Source organism: Nanorana parkeri, unplaced genomic scaffold, assembly GCF_000935625.1.
Source record: "Nanorana parkeri isolate BGI_ZX_2015 unplaced genomic scaffold, ASM93562v1 scaffold1725, whole genome shotgun sequence".
Taxonomy (NCBI): Eukaryota; Metazoa; Chordata; class Amphibia; order Anura; family Dicroglossidae; genus Nanorana; species Nanorana parkeri.
The window spans coordinates 162597-169944 of record NW_017307993.1 but is presented as its reverse complement, the minus strand read 5'-3'; positions in this window follow the sequence as shown (position 1 = coordinate 169944).

Sequence of the window (7348 nt, the reverse complement as noted above, 5' to 3'; positions counted from 1 at the left end):
GGAAAAAATTGAAGAAAATTCAAAAATGGCTTGGCCAGCTGATTTGAAAAATGTTCCGGAGGGCTTGGCAGCGAAAGGGTTAATGATCCAGGATTATAGAATGCCTCTTTTTCTATACTCCAGAGGGAGCAATATATTGTACTTGGGGAAATTTGGCCAGAAGTAACATGCTCCCCCCTGGGCAGGGGATGTCAAGATTTCTGCTTACACAATTGTGCAGTTGTGATTGCAGAATTACATAGCTATTTTCTTTCTCTTAGCTTGGCCCTCAACTGACAGCAGTCAGACTCTAGCTGTCACGTACTGCAGGACAGAGCCCCTTGCGCCAGGTCTGGATCCCTGTAGCAGGTAGCAGGTGAGATAACCATTCCACATACAAAGTCCAAAGGGGTGAGACAAGCCATAGTAATACAGTTCTGTGTTCAGGGTAGGCAGCGCAGAATCAGTAGTCCAGAAAACAGTCCGAGGGTCAGGTAGCCAGGAGTCCAAAACTGGGTGTAGGAATACAGAAACAGGGGACGAAGATGCAGGGTCAAACGCTGGGTCTCTGTGAGCAGGGCTTCAGAATAACCTAGCACTGAGCTAGTAATGTTCTGAGGTTTTATAGATCAGGACTGGAAGCAACGCCCTGTTGCTGTGGAAACAGAGGTGGAGTTAGGGCAGTGCTCGGTGTATTGCTGAAGACCTGTGTTCCTTGGGAGGAAGTGAATTTTTGCCTGTTGGGTCAGTTGCTGTGCATGGTAGATCTCTATTGGAGCTTATAGACGTCACACCAGGATTCCCCGCATTTGACACCACCTAGGGAGATGGCCTTGACGCTGTGACCACCGTAGCTCCTGGAACGCATGCTCTGCGATGCACAGGCCATGCTTCCGAGGCACAGCCACAGCAGAGAAATGCTGGGAACTTGTCTGTGGTCCCAGGAGGTCTCGAGAGCGGTGTCTCCGCACACTGCGGCTTCCAGGTGATGGACAGAGTGAGAACTGCAGAGGTGAGTGATGCCTCTGTGTGCCATGACACTAGAGGTCTCAAATCCTCGCAAATCAACTGCCCCTGATTGGTTGTGCTTCACCGTATCATTGAAGACAGGCTAGCTGTAACCAAGGATTCCTACAGCCAGGTGGATATAGTTTGTCAGTAATAGGGAACCCTAACACACAGCCCACGTGCTTGAGAGAGATCACAGAGCTGTTGAAGATGGGAGGAGCGAGGAGCTTTGCCGTGTGATCTAACTAAAAGAGTAGACCATTTTAACCATTATATAAAGAAGCATACATTTACTATTAGGACAGTCTACTTATTGAAGTCAAGGACAAATGTAAATGCAGGCTGTACATCATTTTGGAGTGACTGTGTGTGTCTAAATTAACTATTTTTCTCTGTTTCAGTACATAGTATATAGAACACCTCTTTATATCTTTAATTCAAGAAAGATATCCATTTTTCTACGCCCTATTTGTGTAAAATGCATATACTCCCTTGAAAAGCACTGTAGACCTTAATCACAAGTATTCTCATAGTATAACAGATGGGAAAAACACTCACTTTGGGTGAGATTTCCTCTCACTTCCTGTCTCCAGGACAGGAAGCACATACAATTCTCCCAAACAGGACACAGACAGCAAAAAAATAACCTGACAAGGGTTTTAACACTTTCTTACTCTAATCAAAACTGGAAAAAAGTTTGGCTTTACATAATTTTTTGTTTTTGTTACACATCCTCTATCTCACAAAAAGAAGATGCAATTTATCACACTAATCTGTGTAACAGGAAAACATTTACATTAATTTTCTGCTGTAATATCCAAAATACCCCAAAAGAAAATATGGTACTTCTTTAACCGGTTACAGTGCATTCACAAAGTATTCAGACCCCCTTCACATTTAAATTTTTTTTGTTATGTAGCAGCCTGATACTACAGCTGTTCAAATTCTTTTTCCCCCCTCATTATTCTACACTCAGTACCCCATAATGACAAAATGAAAACAGAATTTTAGAAATGTTTGTGAATTTACTAAAATAAAAAACTGAAATATCACATGTACTTAAGTATTCAGACCCTTCACTCAGTTCTTTGTTGAAGCACCTTTGGCAGCAATTACAGTCTTGAGGCTTTTTGGGTATGATGCGATCAGGTTTGCACACCTGGATTGGGGGATTTTCTGCCATTCTTCTTGCAAATCCTCTCAAGCTCGGTCGGGTTGGGTGGGGACTGTTGGTGGACAGCTATTTTTAGGTATCTCTAGATAGGTCTCTCTAGAGATGTTCAATATGGTTCAAGTCAGGGCTCTGGCTCGGTCACTCTAGGACATTCAGAGTTGTCCCTAAGCCACTCCTGTGTTGTCTTGATTTTGCGCTTAGGATCATTGCCATGTTGGAAGGTGAACCTTTGGCCCAGTCTGAGGTCCCGAGTGCTGTGGAACAGGTTTTCATTTAGGATATCTCTGTATTTTGCTCCATTTAGCTTTCCCTCAACCATGGCCAGTCTCACAGTCCCTGCTGCCACCACCATGCTTCACTGTTGGGATGGTATTGGGCAGGTGATGAGCATTGCCTGGTTTTCTCCAGGCATAACATTTAGAATTGAGGCCAAACAGTTCAATATTGGTTTCATCAGACCAGAGATGCTTTTTTTGGAAACTCCAAGCGGGCTTTCATGTGTTTCTAGAGGGCTGCAGTGATGGTTGTCCTTCTGGAACTTTGTCCCATCTCCACACAGAGTCTCTGGAGCGCAGTCAAAGTTACCATCGGGTTCTTGGTCACCTCTTCTCTTACTAAGGCCCTTCTCCCCTGATTGCTCAGTTTGGCCGAGCAACCAGCTCTTGAAAGACTCCTGGTCGTGTCAAACTTCTTCCATTTGAGAATTAGGCCACTGTGCTCTTGGGAACCTTCAGTGCAGCAGAATTTTTTTGTTGCTTTCCCCCGACCTATGCCTTGCAATAATCCTGCCTCTGAGCTCTGCAGGCAGTTCCTTTGACCTCATGGCTTTTGCTCTGATACAGTATGCATTGTCAGCTGTGAGGCCTTCTACAGAGAGGTGTATGCCTTTCCAAATTATGTCCAATCAAGTTAATTTACTACATGTGGACTCAAATCAAGGTGTAGAAACATCTCAGCAATGATCAAGAGAAATGGGAGGCGCCTGTGCTAAATTTCAAGTGTTGTTGCGAAGGGTCTGAATACTTATGACAATGTGATATTTGTTTTTTATTTTTAAACATTCACATACATTTCTAAAATTCTGTTTTCACTTTGTCATTATGGGGTACTGAGTGTAGATTAATGAGAGAAAAAATTATTTAAACAACTGTAGTATCAGGCTGCAACATAACAAAATTGAAAAAAGTAAAGGGGGGTCTGAATACTTTCCGAATGCACTGCACTGTGGACATTTTTAATCTGTTTATTTGCCTGTCCATTTTTCATCCTTGTTTATATGTAATATAATAATTTATATATAATTACCTGTCCATGCTAGAAATAGAGAATTATGCATAATCTGATTGTAAAGTCATTCAACTCTCATTTAAAAAAATTATATAGAGTGAAAGCTGTTTGTATTATACACCTCTGATATGGTTGCACTGTATTTCGCGGCTTTTTTTACTTTCAGATTTTTTAGCAACCCATAAATTCCTGAATCAGATGATAACTGGATAACATTAAAAGGTGTGTTAATATTTCTGAACATTTGACTTTTCAACTTATGATGTATGATCCATAGTTATTATGAAGCATGGCTGTTGACCGTGGCAAAAGAAACCCTGCAAAAGTAATACAACTATTTTTAAGACAAAGAAAACGCAGCACACCCTGATCCAACCGATAGAACAGGTGCTTTCTCCGTGGGGAGTCTTGCTATGCTGGAAATGCCAAACCTTATGGATTGAAAGTGTACTAACACATTTCACCCATTTAGGGCTTGAAAACTATTTTTAAGGTTATTTTAGATTTCAACATGTGTGGAAATATTTTCCCTTAACAAAAGCTAGTGATACCTGTGAAGTGTTGGGCTTTAGATGTGTGAACTTTTAATGGCTGTACCCCTATAAGATAGCACTACGTTCTTAGGATTCTAGAACACTAAGCACGAATATGACTGCTGGAAAAACATTAATCTTTGGTGTGAAAGCTATGCATGGTGGTTTGCTGCGAAAATGATTTTGAGATGTGCTGTTCCTAATATTAAACATGTGACTATTCAGTATAATCTCAGAGGATCTACTGAGGTGAAGCATCTGGAAAAAATTGCCCAGTCCCTGAGTGGGTTTGAGGGTGTTTTTATAGCAGACTTCTGTTTCCCCGTCTTTGGTCTCCTATGAACCTTTAGCAATCACTATAAGGGAACATCAGGATATTAAGTGGTTACCACTAGCAGATGACCTATTACTTCCGTGACCTCCCCACCTCTTTACCAAACCTGATGGCCTTTTTGGACAGGTTTGCTAATGTTTCTGGTCTGTGTATCAACCCATCCAAATCAATGGCAATGAATGTGTCCATGCCTGAAGCCACAAAATTGCAATTGCAACAAAGGTACCCTTTTTCTTGGACATCTTCCCTTTCCTATTTGGGGATTACACTCACTTCCACTTACTCTTCGCTTTATCAGGAAAACTACTTGGGTTTAATACGTCAACTCAAACAGTTCCTTGTTTCTTGGAAGAGTTTCCAAATCTTCTGGTTAGGAAGGATTCATGCCATCAAAATGTCCTTTCTACCCAAGCTGCTGCATGCTTTTTTTTACCCATTCAAGTGCCTGCTCACATACTCCGCATTCTACAGAGAGAAGTGCTTTGCTTTATCTTGGGAGGATCTCGGCCCGAGTTAATAAACTGGTTCTCTTTAGGACCCAGGAGAGTTGGGAGTACCTAATCTTTCAAATTATTACAAGGCTGCACAAATTGCCCCCCTTGCTCTATTATCTTCTAGGTCTTAGATGTCGCTATGGGTCTCTATTGATGTGTTGGATTCCCACCCTTTTCTTGTATCCAACCTGTCCTGGCTCCCGCTCTCATCACTGACTGATCTGACTCACTTATTTAGTCCTTTTCTCATTCCTTCTCTCATGACCCTGTTCTTCTATTCCGCTCCTTTTCAGCTCTTTCTTCCCTTTATCTACATTGTTTCTCTCCATTTCTTCTTACTTCCCTTCCCACTTCCCCAGTTGAATTAAAATATATATCTCGCCCCCCTCCCACAGGTCAGGAAATTGTCAGTTGCACGTCTAGGTTTATGGCCCTATGATATCCTGGCCATGATTTTATCACCTATATATCCAATGCTTGATTGGGATATTTGTTAGGTGTGTGGGAACATTCTGGTTGATTGTTCCGTTCTGTTTTTGACTCGACTGTTCAGTCTATTCAACTAGAAGTTGATTGTTGATTTCGTAACACTGGATTGTGTATGGCTGTTACATCAGCTACATATTATAATGTGTTCCTGCATACTGTTATGTTTTTTGAATGAAAAAACTAATACAAATTTTGTGAAAGAAAAAGTCAGGGGAATGACTCTTTCTAATCGAACAGCTATGTTTAAAGTTTCCCTGTACTCTTTACTACAGTGCTGTGGGAATCCTTAGTTACATTTTTAATTGTAAAATGATGATTGTATACATCTAGCAAAAGAAAAAAAGATCTAAAACATCAATAAAAAACCATAAACTATAAAAACATAAATAAATCATTATAGTTTCCCTTTAACTGCAAAGTAATGGCTTACACAGTACTTAGACTTTCTGCCAGAACACATCATTGGCATTAATATATGTGCTGTAGCAAGTTATGTATGTAAAAAATGTTTTAAATACAAACTTTATCTCCTCTTATTTAAATTCACTCACTAAATATAGTTATATTGAATGCAGGATACCACAGGTTAAGCCGGTCTTGGCTCATTCTACAGAAAAAATAAGTGACTTGTCTTTTTTTTACAGCTAGTGTCTACTTGTTGAAGAGCTTGTTCAACAGAACCAAATCCAATGACTTAATTATCTCAGCGAGCTATAAAGGAGAATAACAGTTAAACTTCCTTTGAAATATGGACTGTTGCTACTGTACATGCTGTGTAGATTGTGCTATTGTGCAAGCTTTTCATGCCTAGACTTGGAAGTAATTACAACAGCTGTGTTTATAGTATTTCTTACATCTGCTCTGCAGCTCCAAGTGGAATAAAACATTGCACGGGCCGCACTCTGAATTTGCAGTAACCAAATGACGCACTCCTAGAAGTCATTAAATATTAACTCGACTTGGAAATAAAAATAGGTGTTCATGGTAAGCTGCTGAAACATATGGTTTTTGGAGTTGTTTTCTTTTTTTGTCTGCTTACTAGAGTTAACACTTTAAGAAAAAATATGAATACTCAACTTGAAAACCATATATTATGGATAATTATGCTCATTTTAGATTTTATGGGCATCCCACATTGTTGTGCTGCACACACAAAGTCTGCTTTGTGACACATACCACTAAACTTTGAGATGAGAATAAGGGACACCTTTTAGTACCAAACATGTGGACTAAAGACAGGCCCCTGCCATGCCTACAGTTAGAATTAGGACACATAAAATGATTGATTACACTGCAAGTGCTTTTTTCCTTTATACTGGCTTCTCAAAAATACAAATGCTAAAATGAAGAAGATGTATAAAAAGTTTAGGCAGGTATCAATGGGCTTTTGTTCCCTTCAAACATACTTTTCCCCATACAAGTCTGTAGGAATGCAAAAGCAGCCAAAGCAGATCAAATGCAGGTCAACCGCACCTGCAATTAATTCTGACTGATCTCAGAAGTGTTTCAAGTTGTTGTCAAATGCATCCTGCATTTGCCCATGTTAGCCCATATAACAGGTCTTTAGTCTAGTATAACACTTTCGGTAGTTAAATAGTGCATTTGTATGAGGGCACGTTCACACCAGACAAAGTGCGTTCCGGCCCGATTCTTTGTTGTGGAGTGGGAGGGAGCATGGCAGTGTGGTGACCTCAATGGCACCGTAGCTACAACCCACTGGCCGCAATGCGATCGACCACACAAGGCACATTAATGCCTGTGGTCCGGTCAGAAAAAATGCTGCAAGCACTATTTTTTCTGACTTGACCGGACTGCAGGCATTTCGGCCAGACGGGGTGGCTATGGTGCCATTGAGGTCAATGCACCACCATGCCCCCTCCTGCCCTACAACAAAGTAAGGCGGCCGCAATACGATCCAGTTCGCTCTTGCCAGAATTGGGCCGAACACACTGTGTCTGGTGTGAACAGGCCCTAAAGGCCTATACATCAGATCAAACAGATTGAGGAGTAAAGATGGACAGAGGGATTTGGTTCCAAAAGAGAGATGGGG